This window comes from Equus asinus, chromosome 2, assembly GCF_041296235.1.
Source record: "Equus asinus isolate D_3611 breed Donkey chromosome 2, EquAss-T2T_v2, whole genome shotgun sequence".
Taxonomy (NCBI): Eukaryota; Metazoa; Chordata; class Mammalia; order Perissodactyla; family Equidae; genus Equus; species Equus asinus.
Genome location: NC_091791.1, coordinates 130,453,265 through 130,471,546, shown reverse-complemented (window position 1 = coordinate 130,471,546; position 18,282 = coordinate 130,453,265).

Here is an 18,282-nt window from a genome sequence, read left to right as displayed (position 1 = left end):
CTTCCCACTCAGAAGGTCTGCGGTGGGGACAGAGAATCTGCATTTCTGAAAGCTCCAGGTGATGGGCATTCGGCAAGTCCATGGATGGAGGCTCTAAACGGTGGTCCCTTTTCTTCTCTCCCACGTGTCCCCTCCCCTCCTTGGGAAAGAGGGCAGTCAGGATTCGGAGTGGGGGCAAGGGCTCCTGGGAAGTCTGGTGTGACTGGGTGGCCAACCAGCTGGCCCATCCGACTGATTGACTCAACGATGAAAATGGCCCGCACCAAACTCTCCACGTTCTGTGCTGGATTCAGAGCGAACTCTTCCCCCTCCCGCTTCTCCTCACTGTCTCTACAGCTGGCCTGAACGAGCCAAAGATTTCTCTCCAGAGCCAGGCTCTGTTTGGCTTTGCACCTGCTGCCGGCAGCTGTTGCTGAAGTTCCCGTTAATGGCACAAATGGAGTCTCTAATGGTGGGGGCCTAAGCCCTGGTTGGCAGCAGGGCTGGGGGTGTGTGGGCTGTGCAGACAGATGGGAATTCTGCCAACTACTGGGATGCAGGCTGCACTGTCAGTCAGATGGATGGCCAGACAGTGGGCCAGCCAGCCAGCCAGCCAGCCAGACAACCAACTCAGACTCTTCACCCTAAAGGCTGATTTAGGACACTCAGGGGGCAGCGCAGACAGGCTGTCACCCTCCAGGAACTCATGTTTTAGATGAGGTGGGAAGACTTTGACATAGAAAAGACTCGAAGAATGAGACAAGACCCTGGGAAAGACCCGGGCCTGAGTTGTGTCTGTAGAACCAACTGGAAGAGCTGCAGGAATTCTGATAAATGGAAATATTTCTTCTCCCAAAGGCTTTGATGAACTCTAATAGAGTGTTTTACATTTAGAGCTGAGAGGCTGGCTGCCATAGTGCATGTACTTATTAGAAAGCTGTGACAGGTGAAAGCCTTTTAATTTACAGAAGCAAAATACAATCACGGGTGGTACTGACTGGCCATTATCTAAAGTTGCTAAGAACTCTTAAGGATTATAAGGGGTTGTATTTACTTGTGCTGCTAATTTTTGGAATTTCTAGCTTTTTAAAATATCAGTATGCTCAAATGCTTACCCCAAAGTTAATAATGCTGATGCTGATGCAGGGGCCGGTGAGAGCTGCATTTACTAAGCACGTTCTGTGTGCCAGGCAAAATGATCTCATGGCATCTTCGTGACACTCCATGAGGTCGTGGTGGGCATCAACCATGGAGCCACCCAGGTTCCATTTGCCCTTCATCTGGTCGCTGTGTCCTGATTCCCCTGGGGGGACTTCATCCTCCCCAACTCTCCTTCCTTGTGCTTCCGTAGGGGACTGCCCCAGTGCAGAGATGTGACATGTGACTCAGGCCTAGCCAATTAGAGCATTTCCCTGGCCATGGTGGGTGGTTCAAGGATGGTCATCAATGATGCTTAGGAACAAGATCTTACTTTTCCCTCAAGGATGTGAAGCTGAGAGGATGTAAGACCAGGAGTTTCTGCCTCCAGCTTATGACCATGAAAGGAGAGCCTCTCTGAGAATTGTGGGTAGGTGAGGCCTCCTAAAGGCAGAGAGCAGAGCTGAACCTGAAGATAGAAGCTAGGGCCTGGTGACACATTTGCTTGAACCTATTTGAGCTGTTTGTTTGTATGTTACTTGCAACTCAAAGTGTCTTAGCTGATACAACGGCAAGTATCATTCACATTCACATTTTGCAGAATCTATTCAGCAAGAATGATGACAGTTTGAACTGGTGTCTACAGGGCACCACATCAGATGTGGGGCTAAGTGAGAGGGCAGAAGGATGGGGGATAATGTGGTTTCTCATGGCATGGCGGGGTGGATGGTGGGCCTGCCCTGAGAGAGAGCCTACGGGAAAGCTGATTTGGAGAGTCGGTAATGAACTCAGTTTGTGCAACACACAGCACAATGGAGTCTGGAATTACCGAGAGAAAGTGAGTTGGAGACAAGGATTTGGATGCAAAACAAAACCAATCAACGAAACAGCAACAACAACAACATATCACCCGCCCAAAGGGAGCTGTGTGGTAGGTGGTGTCACTCCCGCTGTAGGAGAAGGGGTCTGTTTCCTTGTGCAAGGATGTTTTGGGTCTCAGGTACAGAGGGTTGAGTTAATTTATTTCTCAGGTCATGGCACTTCAGTATTACTGGTCTCTATAAGGCCCTATACATTTTTTACATTTGTTATTATCCCCTTGAGTCTCCACCCCCTTTTCCATTCCCATCTCTCTCCCACAGGCAGCCATTCTAATAGTCTTGTTTTTTGTATGTGTTCTTGCAAAATGTATTTTGTTATTTTATGTGCACGTATCTTTAACGATGTAAGTGGGATGATGCTATAGAACGCATTCTGTATTTTACTTTTTTCACACCGTACCAGGTTTTTGAGATGCATCCATGTTGCCACGTGCACATTTCATCCCTTTCTTTTACCTCCTGCATGGCACTCCATTGCATGTGTCCTTCACATCCCCCTCTCTGCCCAGAGCACCTCCACTCCTGGCTGCCATACATAATGTACCGTGAGCATCCTGGCACCCATCATTTGTGATCCTGGGGATAATTTCTGTGGGAGGTAGGCCTAGGCAGTTGTCAGACTCCAAGATAGCCCCGTGTTTCTTGCCTCCTGGAATTTGTGCCCTTCCACGTCGAATAGGGCTCGCCTGTGTAGCCAGTAGGGTATTGCAGAGAGGCTGGGGTGTGACTTCCAAGGCGAGGTCATCAATGAGGTTGCACACATGTGTACTCTTGGACCACTCGCTCTGGGGACAGCAGCTGCCACATTGTGAAGACACTCAGCAGCCGTGTGCTGCAGGTTCCTGTGGTGCGAAGCGGGCTTCCTGTCAGCTCCCGGCACTGGCTCACTCTCCGTGTGAGGGAGCCACCCTGGAGGTGGGGCCTGCAGCCTCAGTCAGGCCTCAGTTGACTGAGCCCCAACTGACATCTTGACTGCAAACTCATGCAAGCCAGGAGCATCCAGCCAAACTGCTCCTAAATCCCTAACCTACAGAAACGGAGATAATGGACGTTTATTGTTATTTTAAGCCACTAAATTTCAGGACAATTTGTCAGACAGCAATAGATAACTAATACAAACTAAAACAGCCCAGGAGGGGCTTGCTGGCTCCCAGGGTGTGCCTGTGCAAGTTTAGATCATGTGCAGAGTTTACGGGATCAGTATGTTTTAACTCTATAGCGGAGTTGGTTATCTGTCTGGCCCCTTCTCCACCTGGCAGTGGGAGTGGGTGAGCGGATTCCCCTTGGCCTGAGGCCCTAGAATGGTGTCAGACTCCGTGAATGCTACTGGGAGAAGATTGCACCAGCGGCCAGCAAGTCCAGAAAGATCCCCAAGGACTGTCCCAGAGGACTGTCTACTATGAGTCAAAGCACCCAAGACCTTGGCCGGGGCCAGCAGGAACTCGGGGGCCCTTGGGGTGATCTGACCCTGCTCTGGAGGGGTGCTCCGAACCTGGCTGCAGAATATGCTGACAGAAGTGCAATTGCATTTGGCTGGACTGTTGAAGAGCTTCAATTTGCAGACTGAAGTGACGGAAATTCATTTTCTCTTATTTTCCCAATCTTTGTCTGTGAAATAGATTTCTGCAGTGTCATTGCTTTCCTCACTGCAATCTTTATTAAGGAAATGAGCTGCTGGAGTTGGGTGTCTGTTTTATTCGGAGTGCTTTAGCACTCCCCAGATGCTGGGGCCTCTTGGACGTCCTGGGCCTTTGGAAATTGAGCTTCTCTGGCCAGGGATTTTTCCATTTCAGATTGTACTTCATTTGACAGGTTTTATTCACAAGGCACGACCGAGTTCCCACTGCGGGCAGAGGGACCAGAACAGCCATCTCCCACACAGCGGCCGTAATGCACTCCCCTTGCAGGATCCCCCACCGATCCTCGGGTTGTATAATACTTGGTGATAACAAAGCTAGTACGTGGCAAGGTCAGGATTCTTAGAAGAGTGACTTGTCCAAGGTCACCTACTCACTGAGGGCAGAGCTGGTATCACATCCGGGTCTTCTGACCCCTAATGCTCTTTAAACTCTAGCCTGGTGCCATCTCTAACCTGCAGCCAAAATAACATAAACTTGGGTTTCCTGGGTCTGGGTTCTGACCTGACTGTGCTTCTTGCCGGCGGTGTGACCTTGGGCAAGGCGCTTACCTTGACAGAGCTTTAGTTTCCCCATCTGAAGAGCAGAGAGAGAATTTCACATTGAAATAATGGAAAGAAACTCAGGAGGACTGAAGAATAGGGTTCAAGGAGTAGGTGGCTAGAATGGGGGCTATGGAGGCAGGTAGGGGTTGGATCTGCAGGCCTTGTAAGCCACCCGGTATGGTTTGGGCTTTATCCTAGGACAATGGGGAGCCACAGAATGCTGGGGAGAGGGGCGGGTCAGATCTGAATTGAGAAGCCCAGTTTCACTGATGTGTGGGAGTAGACCAGGGAGGGGCACCACCCTGTGCTGGGTCCCTGGCTTCGTGGGGGTGAGCAGGCTAGACTTCAGCCCCTTTGGACCGATGCCCTTGTCCAGTGAATAATCTACAAACCATATGGGATGTTCCTGCTCCCGTCAGAAGCACTTGCTAAGGGTCACCCCAAACCAAGGCATATTTTCCCCTAAGAGGGCTTCTGGGGCCAGCTGTGACAGCAATGCCGTTCCTCCACCTTCTCCTCCCCATGCTGCTGTGAGGTGGGGGTATGACCTCCATTTTATAAATGAACAAACAGACACAGGAGGTCAATCAGAGGTCCAAAGCCACAGGAAGGGGCCAAGTAGGGCCTCTGACTGAGGTCTCTCTGAACCTAAAGTTTCTGCTCTGCCTTCCCTCCCCTCGTACCCTCCACCCATCCTTCTGTCCATGTGCCTCAGCACGTCCTCAAAAATAACCATATGATGTAGAAATTCCACTTCTACATATATATCAACTGAAAGCAGGGACTCAGATCCTTGTACAACAATGTTCGTCCAAGCGTTATTCACAATAGCTCACAGGTGGAAACAGTCCAAGTGTCCATCAACAGATGAAGGGATAAACAAGCATGGTAATATGTATAATGGAATATTATTCATCCCCTGAAAGGAAGGACATTCTGATACATGCTACAACATGGATGAATCTTGAAACCATTATGCTAAGTGAAAAAAAACCAGGCATAAAAGGACAAATATGGTATGCTTCCTCTTATATGAAATACCTAGAGTGGTCAAAACACGCAGACAGGAAGCAGAATAGGAGTTACCGGGGGCTGGGGGAAGGGGAGATGGGGAGTCATTGTTTCACGGGTGCAGAGTTTCAATCTGGGATGGTGAAAAGCTTCTGGAAATAGATAGTGGTGATGGTTGCACGTCATTGTGAATATACTTAATGCCAATGAATTGTACACTTAAAATGGTTAAAATGGTAAATTTTGTTAGGTACGTTTTACCACAAAGATTTTTTTTAAGTAAAAAATGTGCCTCAGTGCACACTGCATTATAGCTTTCTGTTCAGGAAAGAGTCTCCAAACCCAGGGCTCTGGGTTCCTCCAGGGCAAGACCATTTCGTCTTGTCTTCGTCTGTGTGTATCCAGTGGCGTTCAATCACCCCCCTCTCCTAACTCGCGTGTGTTGGAGTAGGGGTGGTCCACCTACCAGCCTGGAGGCTGGGCCTCTTCCTTGTAGTCTAGAGGACATGGCTGGGGTGACCAGCTTCACAGTCTGGATATAAGTAATGCCCCTTCCGGTAATGGCCAAAAGAGCAGGGTTTAGGCTCCCACATGCTCAGATTCCCCAGGAGCCTCGTCTCTCTCTCAGGCCCCCTTCTTCCAAATGTCCAGGCATTCCCCAAGTGTACAAGGGGCCAGTCCAATCTGTTCCCGGAGCTGGAATAAAGTGGCAGCTGCTTGAGGCCAGAAGATGCTTCGTGGGTCTAGAAGCAGCAGTGCCACTGGGACTTTCACCAAGTCAGGGACAGCTGAAGTCTGGGGCGGGGCGGGGGCTCAAGAAGATGCTCCGCTGGCTTCAGCTGCTGGCACCAGAGTGTAGTGCCTCTGCTCAGGTCCGAAATGCGCCGCCTGGGGCCGGATGAGGGCCGCTGGTGGTGCCGCCTGCACCAGTACACCTTCCAGTTCAGGGTTTGAACACTCTGAGGGTGGGCACAAACAATCGCGTGATCCTGTTCATTAATGCCCCACCTGCCCAAGGGAGTTCTCAGTAATCAGTGAGGGAAACTGTTGGTTGCAGATTCAAATCAAATTAGTTTGAGGAACAGGGGAAAAAAGAATTTATCGGCTGTCATAAATGGCCATTTGAGGGCTTGGCTTCTGCATGGTGGAAGCAGGGATCAACTGAAGTTGTCGAGACTCCGTCTTTCTCTTCTTCTTGGCTTGTATGGTCTTGGATGCTTAATTCTTCACATAGGTCCTTTCCATGGAGCAGGAGAGATGGTGACTGGTGGTTTTAGGCTCATATTCTCTCAATTTAGCAATAGCAATTGAGGGAGGTCATCTTCCTCGTTAGCTCTGGCAGAAAAGTCCCAGGGAAGCCTCTAATTGGTCACGCCAGGATCATTTGTGCCTCTCTGAATTAATCCCTGTAGTCCTTTCAGAGGAGTATTCTGATCGGGTGGGCCTGGCACTGCACATCACCTAGGGAAGGTGGAGTTGCATGATTGACAGGTCCGTCAGGACCACTAGGGATAGGGGAGCAGCCTGTCATGGGAAAAGTGGATGTGTTATCAGAGGAGGGAGATGGGAAAGTACATTGGGCCCCCAAAGACTTTGGGAACCAGGGTCCATAACAAGCCCCAGATGGGTGGGCTCCCGGTATGGTTCGTGTTTAGATTTGTTCCTAGATCTGCTTCCCCAGTGCAGTGGGCTCTCCCAGAAGAGCTGGCTCAGGCCAGGTTCTGGGCTCCAAAGCAGCCCTGACCCAGAGCCCCCATTTCCCCGGGGACTGCTTTATTTTTGATCCCACACACAAGTCCTTTCTCTGCCTCCCAAGTCTGGACCCATCTTCTGCTCAGTGCAGGGCCCCTGGTGTCAGAGGAAACTCCACTGCTCAGACCTGCAGCTCGGGCACAGCACTGGGCGGGTGGACTTGCCTCATCTCTTCCCCCTCCCAGTCATGCTCCCTCCCTATCTGCAAGCCCTTTTGTGGGCTTCCAGAAGAGTCAAGCATGGTGAAAGGATGCGTGGCCCTGAGCTGGCATGCCTTAGGCAACTGAATGAGTGAAGGAATGAATGAGTGAGTGAGTGAGTGTGAGAGTGGACTGACGGACTGTGCTAAGCTTCAGAAGGAGGTGAAAAAATAAGACACTCTATTCCCAACAGGAATTGGCAACAGGCGTCTCTGGCCAGCTCAAGTCTGGGAGCTATCACATCCCAAATCAATTTTCAGACTTAGAACAGAAATATCTATCTGTCTCCCTCCCGTTCTCTCTGCCTCCCTCCCAAAAGAACGCGTCTGTGGGGACAGATGGCCCTGTGTCAGCGTCCCTGTGTGATATTGATGTGAACAGCGAGGGAAGGCGGTGTGTCTCAGGGCTGTAAAAATAGACGTGCATTAGGAATGCGTGAAGTCAGACCCCTCCTCCGGCCACGCCAGGCATGCTATTCTAAACCCAGCGCTCATGGGTTTGGTATCCAGCCACCCGGCAAGGCAGAGCAGTGGTCTGGAACTTGACATTTAAAGATGTGAAAGAAATAGAAAGAGGCAGAGAGATTTCTTTTTTAAAGTCAGTCTGGCTATTTCTGAATGGGACATGCCAAAGAAACTGGAGATCAAATTCACAGCATTTTTGAACCACAGCGTCTGAGAGACGGAGGGGCCGTAGGAACTCTTCTGTCTGGTCTCCCTCCCAGTGTAGGGATTCCTTTCTCAGAGCCTCTGATGGTTGTCTAGTTTCTCCTTGGATACCTTGAGTGGCGGGGCGCTCTCTACCTTGAGGGGCAGCATTTCATTGTTGGGCTCTGTTGGACGCTTCTAGCTGCTCCTGCAAAATGCCTTTGAGGAACTATGGAGTGGATATCTGTCTCTCTGTAATGCCCCTCTCCTGACCTTAGGGTTTAGGCCTGTTTTATGGTCCCAGAATTGACATCCGCTGGTATTTCTTGGGCCCCTGCTATCTGCTCAACCCTGTATAAGGAGCTGTGGAGGCTGGAAGAGAAGACGCAGTTTCCAAAAGCCAGCTAGCACACAGTCTGGGGAGATAATGAACATGTGTGCAATAATGAGAGAGTGCATGGAGACAGGATATTATTAAATTTGACACTGTGTGATACTAGCTGTTTCCTTCCCAGTCAAGATCAGCGGCAATTTTCGCCACCCCCATGTTGGTTAATGCCACCTACATTTTAGCAGTCTCCCTGGCTTGGGGGCTTGGAATGACCTTGGCTTATTCTCGCTTGCCCCTCCCCATCTGGCCCCTCATAGAAACATGCAGAGTGGTGGCTCACAAGCCGCGCCCACCCTCTCTGCTCACCCTGTTGTCACAATCTTCAGCTTGGGATTCGAGTCTCCCTGAGAGGCTGGCTCTACTTTACTCTCCTCCAGAGGCTTTGCCTTCTCCCGCACCAGGCTCCCCGCACCAGGCTCCCTGCATCAGGCTCCCCGTGCCGGCTTGGGCCACCTGGTCGCACCCACTGTCTGCCTCAGATGCCTCCTGCAGGCCCCCTTTATGCCTCTGCTCCCCGCCCTTTCCCCCGCCTCTTTCTTTTTGTCCAAATTCCATCGCTTCTTTGAGATCTGGTGGAAACTTGCCTCCTCTGTGGTCCCTGCATCTGGGTGTAAACAAGTTACATATTTCCCGAAGATTACAGTTTTCTCTGTAGCAAAACTGCTGGTCCCCCCTTGAACAAGGTTCACAGCCCTGCATGATGGAAAAAAATAATGAGCTTGGGTCCTAGGACTTGGGTTCACGTCAGGTCTCTGCCACTTACTGGCTGAGCTCTCAGGCAAATCAACTCTCACTGGCCCTCAGTTTCCACATCTGCATTGTGGGAGTGCTTCCGCCCAGCGCCCCGGGCTGCTGAGTAACGGAGATGATGAACATGGCAAGTCTTTGTCACATGTACAATGCTCTACAGGATTGGTTGCTACTACGGTCATGTCTTCTTTTAAAAGAGGAGGAAGCTGGGCGTGGACCCTTTTTATATCTTTAGGATTTGTGTTGGCAAGTATTTATTGGGTACCTGCCGTTTGTCTAGGCCTGTGCACAGCACTGAGGGGGTTAAAAGTGAAGGCATGGTTTCCAGCCAAGGAGCCACACTCTGGGGAGATAATGAACACATGTGGAGTCATGAGACCGTGGGATTGGACAGGGTATTATTAAACTTGACGTTGTGCAAGCCTGCCTGAAAGCAGGGTAGGAGTTCTAAGAGGGGGGCCGGGAGAGCTAGGGTGATGATAGAAGGCTTCCTGGAAGAGGCAGCGTGGAGCTAGAGCTTGAAGGGCAAGTAACTCCTGGGGAAGGTGAAGAGGAAACAGGAGGGCAATCCAGGCAGGGAGATTTCGCGGTGGAACGCTGAGTACCCTGCAGATGCATCCAGGGTTAGATGAGAGAGGGACCTCCCTTCAGTCAGGAGCTGTGCTGGTGCTCATTTGCATCTCACCACAACCCAGGGTTTGAAGCTGGAGGGCTGCTCATGGATAGTTCCTCATTTGCAGACGAGGAAACTGCAGCTCAGAGCACAAACTGGCTGGGAGGGGAGGGGTAGGCTGTGCTTGATACACTAAGAGTTACATTTGGATCCAGCATTCTCCGGTTTGCCCTTCTCTAACTTCCTAGGGAGTTGTATACTTGTTGGGAGATTCTTGAGCGCTGTCTCTGACTGGGTGTGGACCTGGCATAAGTGGGCAGTGGGTGCTCCAGAGTGTCTCTAGAGAGGAGGCTTGGGGGTGGTGCCCGTCTGGGTGGCACAGCCAGCACACCGTACTCAGGTAGACTAGATGTTAATTCAGAGAGGCTTTGAGAGGGGCTGATGGAGGTGATGCAGGGGCTAACCCCCCTAAACCATCTCTGGGTGAGAACTCTGACAGCAATCTCTGGGTCTTACTGTTATCAGCTCCATCCATTTTACTGGGTGAGTAATTCATTTAACTGCTGTTATTACTGGGGTGTCATCATTTTCCCAGTTCCTGGTGGAGTTGAAGATATGCTATCAGCAGTCCTTTCAGAAAGGGCCTGCCTCCTGTCCAATCTTTATAGCCCTGCATCTCAAGCAACCTTGGCCCACAGCCTGTTCAGGGAATGGGGAGCTGAAGGCTGCTCAGCTCCCAGTGAGAGCAGGTGATAGCGAGACTCGGTGATGCTCACAGCCTCCTTTGTTCTTTTATTTGCCAAGCCTTGAGCAAACAAGTCACAGCAAACGACATGGCATTTGGATATTGAAAATGCAAAGAGAAAGTGTCTGGAAGAACAATAAAAGAGTTACAGTCAAGGTTGCGTGCAGGAGGAGATTACATTGTCTAATTCTCCTCAAAGGCAAAGGTGGTTTCCCAAACAAGAAATGGTTATCTGAAGGCCTGGGGGAGAGAGCCTAGTGTCAGAGTTTCACTCTTACAACATTAACCTTATTTGACTGGATGCTGACTCAGAATTTGTAGGCAGGACATATATACTCATTTTAGCTAAGCCCCTCGAATGATACAAGAAAATGCCAGGTCTCAGAGGCTCCAGCCTCACTGGGGAGAAAAATCAGGTAAGAACAAAGCAACTGGGGAACAAAAAAGGCCTGAACCAAGAGACAATGGCTCCATGAGCTCAGACACCTCTTCCAGGAAGTCTCCATCCAGCGCCCCCCCCCCCCCGCCCCCACCCCCACCCCCGTCCCCGCCCCCCGGCAGTCAGCTGCTTCCTCCTTCCCTCTGCAATCCACGACGCTTGTCTAGCACTTCTGTCCTTGCACACAACTAGGTTTGCACCTTCACATGGTGAATTCTTTATACGTCTGTCTCTCTCGTTAGACCAGGGGTCAGCACACTGTAGCCCATGTAATTTTTGTAAATAAAAGTTTATTGGGAGGTGGCCGCACTTCATCTGTGTGTTGTCTCTGGCTGCTTTTGTGCTGGAAGGGTAGAGTTGGGTTCTTGCAACAGAGATGGTCTGCAAAGCTGCAAATATTTACTACTGGCCCTTTACAGAGAGGTTGCTGACTCCTGATTAGACCATAGGCTGGGGTAGGGCGGGGACTGGGTCTCATTTATATTTCACCCCCTAGGCACAGTGCTTTGCACATTAGTGCTTAATTAAAGGAAGAAGTGTCCAAGCAGGAGAGAATGAAGAGCATCACAGGGTAACAGTTCAGTTACTTAAGAGCCACAGCCATTTTCAAGGACTCGAAAGGCCTTCATTTACATGTACAGAGTTGATAAGCTAATTGCACAACAATCTCATCCTGATGTGAAAGCGGCCCCTCAGGTCTCATTAGGTGACACCTTGTTAACCTAGTTCGAGGAAACCTGCTGTTTCTTGACAACAATAAAAGTTCAGTTTCTATAATCCAGGCTCGCCTCTCCTCACCACTCCAATCCCCCTTTAGTTTGAATTAGACATTAGATAGACATTTCCTCTGAATAGGAAACAGCTATAGAAATAATCTAGGGGCTGGCTCCGTGGCCGATTGGTTAAGTTTGCACGCTCCACTGCGGCGGCCCAGGGTTCGGATCCTGGGCACGGACATGGCACGGCTTGTCAGTCCACGTTGAGGCGGCGTCCCAGGCGGCGTCCCACGTCCCACAACTAGAAGGACCTGCAACTAAGATATACAGCTATGTATCGGGGGGTTTGGGAAATAAAGCAGGAAAAAACCAAAAAAGATTGGCAACAGTTTTTAGCCCAGGTGCCAATCCTTAAGAAAAAAAAAGGAAGATTGGCAACAGTTGTTAGCCTAGGTGCCAATCTTTAAAAAAATAAAATAAAATAAAAATAAAATGCTACATCCACTGTGCTAGTAAAAAAAAAAAAAAAGGAAATAATCTAGTACTGCATGTCTCAAACTGTAGGGGCTGGTAGGTGTGATACTGAGCAAGGGCTCGATCTGCTCGCTTCAAGATAAAAGGCCAAGCAGGTGGTGGTAGAGAAAAAACTTTAATAATTGATAAGCTAGAAAATCAGAAGATGGTGGACTATCAGCCTAAAACAAAGCCATCTTAACGAGGAACTGATTTGGAAATAACTTATATAAGGCAAACGGGGTTGGGGAGGGGCCTCAGAAACGTCAGGTGATGGATGACCACAGAATGTTGGGCACCTCTCTGGAGTGGATCTGCTGAAAGCAACCTTCCTGAGGAATCTAAGAAGACCCCAGCTCCTTCCTGATCTGGGACAGAAGGAACAGCTCCGGCAGAGGACATAAATTTTCCGCTCATCTGTTATTCTTTCTACCGGTTACTGATTGGCTTGCCTACGTGCAGTTCTAAGCATTTTTCCAAAGCACGTTGTGAGAATAAGACAGGGAGGGGGAGCATGTGGCCTTGGGGGCTGAAGCTCTACGAGTCCTCTGTGCAGGGGCAACTGTCTTTCGTATTTCTTCATGGGTCGCATGTACAAATTTGGGAGTGTTCTATGTGTTGCATGTGGTGGACTTTTGGTCCGTGACGTGTAAAGCTTACAGTGGGTTGTTTGAGCTTCCCAATGCTCCTGCGAGATGCTTAGTCAGGTGGCGGGCTGTCAGCAAGCTACTCTCTTTATCAGCTGCGGTCCTTCTGCTGTTCTGCAAGGCAAGCTCAGAAGCTTTGATTACTTTGTTTCTCACGTTACCTTTGTGGGTACAGGCACGGTTTCATCCTAATTCAGGGAAACTTTAACTCCTTTGTCCTTGGTTTCCAGTGCAGCACTATTTTCTCCGTTATGTGCTATAAGACCTTGTCCTCAGGGTCCACGAGCTTTCCCGGGGTCTAAGAAAATGATTGTGACATGGAAATTTTTAAAATGTTGCCTCCAAAATTAACATTCCTTGCAACCAAGCAAAACCATATGAAAGAATGTTTCATTAAAGGTCTATTGAGCAAATGACGTTATGGTATCTCAGACTCAGCTCCTAGAGTCATTTATAAATTACATTAAATGGGGGATGTGGGTGCATTTAAAGATGTTTGGTGTGATGTAGCAGTGGGCCTCCGGATGTGGGAATGAGTGCAGAGGAGGAGGCATATTTTGTGGGGTCCAAAGGTCATATGGTTTTAGGGGTTCTCTTTAAGAATACGGATACAGCAAAATCTTACTTCTGCAAATGTTGCACAGACATATGACTAGGTGAACACTTTGTTAGGGTACTTCCAGAGCCTCGGAATGACCTAGGCAGGTGAGGGGCTCGGAAGTTTGAGCTCCAGGAGTCTGATGGTAAACAGGCCCCTGAGTAGGTTGGGTTGTTAGACTGAAGCAGACAAATGAACTTGGGCAGTGCTGTCAGCCTAGTCTTGGAGAGTCAAATTCCTGGTAACTCTTTAAAGGTTCTGAGAAGTCCTACAGTTCAGAACATCAACTTTATTTGACCTAGAGTTTCCAAAACTTGTGTTTGCCATAGAGACTGTCTCTGGGTGAATGTTTTTGAACAACTGAGAAGCAGACTGGGAAGGACTGATTGTGCCTTCCCCCATCCGCCTCACTTTCATGAAGGAGGCAATGGTAGCCATTCTGACCTCTCTGCTGTCTCAGAGCAGAGCAGGGACTCCCTTTGACCTCGGGGTGCAGAGGCAGCAGGGCGGAAAGGCGCTTTCTGGTCAGGAGGAGACGGGGCAGCTTAGAGGGCAGGGTGACACCTACTCCTAAGGGATTTCAAATGCAACGAGTGCCTTTCCTCAAAAAAACCTAAAGATTCTACAGCTCAGATATTCTCTTGCTCAGAATGTTAGAAGAATGGAGCATTTTGACTCAAATAAAGGCAAAGGGACTTGACATATGGATTCCCCTGTCTCGCTTCTATTAGCATCGCCTTGTTTTTTCTTTAAGAGTTTGGTGCAAGACTGGTGACACAGTTTGCAGGCCCTGTGCAAAATGAAAATGCTGGGGGCCCCTGTTCAGAAATGATTAAGAAAGTCAAGAGAGTGACAGCAGAGCATTAAACCACAGGAGGAGCCCTTCTGGGCTGGGGCCCCGAGTGACTGTGCGGGTCACATGCCCATGAGGCTGGTCCTGGTTCGGTGCATATTTGTGTTTATTTATTTCAAAGTTCTGAAGATAGGAGTCTCCTGCTCTACCGACTGAGCTAGCCGGGCACGTCTGAGGATATTTAAAGCCTGTCTGGAAGGTCCGGTGCTTTCAGAGGACTGTGATTTTAGCATAATGGGCCGAGTCTGGGCGCCGGGCCGTGGAGATGCGTTGTTAGAGGGTGGATCATTAACTGAGCCTTCTCAGCGTCCCTCAGCCTTTTCAATGATTCATCAGCAATGCTGCTGCTGCTGCTGCTGTGCAGTTCGCATTAGCGTGGTCATTAGCTGGTGCTTCTCAAGTGAAAACCCTGCTCTACCCTGGGTGTTTTCAACAACAGTGCTAGTTACTATGTCTCCAGGTAGACAGGGTCTGCGTGCATAGAACTCCCTCTTTTTCAGGCTTGTAATTATTAACCCCTTCTATCAGGGGACTCAGTCTAATCGTCTTCCCTGTAAACAGTTGGTAATTATGAGGTGAGCAATGGATTGAGAAAGCGGGAATGCAGGAGGGCGCTGCTTCTCTGTTTCAGCGCCCATGTCTTTGGCGGCAGCTGGAACGTGGCCTGTGCCTGGAGATGAAATGGCCGAGATTCAGGGTCCAATCCTTCCACTACCTCATGACTTTGGCTTTCAAAGGGGGTGGTCCCTGCAGCTGAGGCAAAGCAGGTACCTGATAAAGGATATCTGGGTTCCTGCTCCCCAGTGTGGATTGAGAAGGGTTAGAAACCCACTCTGAGCTGTCTCTACCCCCTCCTTAATCTACTCTGGGCTGCCGTGTCCAGAAACCCCTTCCCAGGTGCGTGCTTGCTGGCCTCCGGCCCCCCAGGCCTTCCCCGGGAGGGACACCTGGTCCAATGGCTGCGGCACCCGCTCCTGCGCCCAAACGGAAGCTCCTCCAGGTCTACAGAGCAGCCAGCATCTTCTCTCCAAGAAAAGAGGACTCTGTCCAACATCAGTGAGAGGACGTTCTGGAGCCCGAGGGTGATGGGGGGAGGGGGAGGGGTGCAGGTGCCCTTTATCTTACCTCCAGGCCAGTGAGGCCACGCTTCATGGACCTTTGAAAACAGCAGTGGTTTTATTAACAAGCTTCCCCTTTTCACTGTCAACCTCTTTTTGTTCATGGCAATGAGCCTCCATGTCACTGTCCCGAAGAGCTGAGGCAAGAGTGGGGAGGGAAGGGAAGTGGGGGGTCCGTGGGGGCCTGGAACCTCGCAGCTCCACCCATGCTCTGTGGGGTACTAGGGCACTGGGGGTGCCCGAGGACCGGGAGGCGGGACAGCGTGTTGGACTTTGGCCAAATGCGTGACCTTGGCTAAGACCCTTCTCCTTAAGGGGGGGGGGGTCTTCTGTATTTATCCAGATGTTAGGCCGTGTGGATCTAGGAATATGGTTATCTCTACTTCCCCCACACCATAGATTACCCCTGTGTTAGTGTGTCCTTATGTTTATTCTCTTGTTCCCAAGCAAGTGGTTTTGAGACAACCTCTGTCAAGATAGACATTTCATTGAGGGCGGGTTAATCATTAGGTTGAGAGCAAGAATCTCCACACAGGGACAGTGTCCTCGTTTGTTTCTAATTGCAGTAGAGAAACCTTCATTAATCAATAACTTTCTGGCGAGGGGAATGAATTAGGTGCCTATCCACTCCTCTCTTAAGGGCAGCCTCAGCTTCTCCCTGATAACCTGTCCGTGGTTGTGCCTTAGAACACCCGGCCTTGTCAGCCCATTTCCTTATTGTCACAAACACTTCGCACGGCAGCCGACCTTCTCTGTGACCTTGGGCAAGTCCCCCCTTTCTCGGGGCTTCCTCTGACCCATCTATAAGCAGAGGGCACCAGCCCATCTCCCCGCTGGGGGCACCTTGTCTTCACTGCATGCAGCCTTCTCGCTGCCTGGAGCCGAGGCGGGGCTGAGGGTGCAGGAGCTGGAAGCCATGGAGTGTCCATCTGCGGAGGACGTAGGTCTGAGAAGCTCTCACAGGCTGAGCTCTTAGAAACTTAGTGCCTTTCTCTAGGGGCATAGTAAAATCTCTGTGCTGACCCCAGTGTGACGGTGGGTCTTCTAGGCAAGCCTGGTGGGCATCCTCATTGGGAACAGGGATATCCTCCAACTGTCCCATATTGACAATAACAGCTTGTTCTCACTAGAGTCTGCTTGCCCACGTCACAGAAATAATCAGTCTCTACTACTTACTGAGTGGTTACCATGGGTGAGGGGCTGCACTGCGGGGCCAACACCCAGTAGCCTATATAATCCTCACAGCAATCCCTTCACGAGTGTAGTATTATTTCTATTTTATAAGGAGGAGTGTTGAAGTTCAGAGAAGTTGGGTAACTTGCCCAAGGCCACACAGCTAGTGAGTGGCAGAGCTGGCATTCTATCCCAGGCACCTGACTTGGAAGCCCACGCTCTTAACCACTTTGCCTACATCCTTCCATTAAGTGCCTGCTTAAGGATCCGTTAAAATCAGAAATGCCCCCTTCTCTCAGCCACAGCCTTCTTTGATTCTCTTTATCACGACAGACCAGATGCCAAAAATCAGAGATGGCCAAATGGTTTATAAGCTCCCTTTACTCTTATAAGATGCCAAATAATACCCCGGGGTTACCCACCCTGCTCAGGACCTCCACGGGATAGGAGGCAGTCTTCCAAATGGGCCAGGACCCAGCATGGGTCTGCCCCTCCTTGTTTGGGGGTGCGTGGCTGGGCTATGTCCAGCCTCTACCGGTACAACGGGGGGACCGGGCCAGGCTAGGGAAGCGGGTGGAGGGCAAGATCTTATCCTTTCTGTGGTTTTTCTCAGGGAGAAATTGTGGACCAGTGGTGACATCTGATCACAGCGCTCTTATATCATTTGGGACACCGAGGAGCAAGTATTTTTCACTCCATTCTTTTACAGAAGTATTATATGACAAGCAAGCATGGTTTTTAGACTTTTCAAAGTATTTGCAAACATCATGTATTCCCTTCCCTCATCCAGCTTCTGGGAAAGGACACCCAGGTCCAAGTAACTGCTTGTCAAGAGCAATAGATGGTAGTCACAGCCGTGACCCATTCCATTGCCATACGCTGATGTCACAGGGTCTTGGGCTGAGGAGGGGCATCCTGCAGGGCCTCCCAGCAGACAGCCCAACGTCCCACATGGGGGCAGTGCTTTTTGGCTACAGGGTGTACACCCACCCTTGAGTGAGCTTGTCTGGCCTGAGCCTATGTGTATGCCAGCAGAGTCTGCTTCCTCCACCAGGAAGATGCAGAAGCTGAGGCCCAGGGAGGTGGCCACGGAAAGCCCAGCCACGCAGAGCCAGAAGCTGCAGCAAGGCCACGTTTCTTGGCGCCCATTCTGGGATTCTGTCTACCTGATCGGTTCGCATGCGTGGACAGCTCAGAGGTGGGAGAAGGCGCCTTTATTTCTGGATTTTCTTTTTCTCTGCTGTAGCTTCTGACTAATCTTTAGAAGATTTGCCTCTTCCCAGCTTAGGACTGGCACCTAGAAAGTTTCCATGCGAGGCTGCTATCTCCAAGAAGAACAGAAAGTCCCCGCTGGGCTTATGAAGAGTGAAATCAGTCCCAAGCTCCGATCGCTCTCAAAAGTTATTAAATTCTGTGCGCGGCCCTGACCTGGATTTAAAGATTTGCAAGAAGACAAATTCCAAACAGATGCCCATTAGGGCCTTGACAGCCGCAGCTTAAAGATAACATTTACATTCTGCCGGGGTTTGTATCTCTCTGTTCCCCGCCCGGCCCCTCTCCCGCCTCCAGCGGGATCAATACCTCGGTTGAGATTAACGTGGAGGTGGCCACATTCTTTTAAGCTGTTTGCTCAGTGCTTGGTTTGCTCTGTTAACACGCCGGGCACTTCTTCCAACAGGCCTGTTTGCCCAGTATTAGGGCTGTTTGCCGAAACACCTACACCAATCCGAGGGGGCTCAGCTTTCCAAACAGTTGGTCCCCGCATCTGTCAATCAGTAACACCAATCAGCTTGCTGATACGGACAGCAAGTGTAGCCAAGTCCAATATTTGCCCAAACACCGCCCCCTCCCCCCGCACCTGCCTCTCCCCCAGCTCGACAAGGCGTACGTTGGCCAAGCGCACAGGCTGCTGGGAAGAGGCAGTGCTGGCAGGCAGG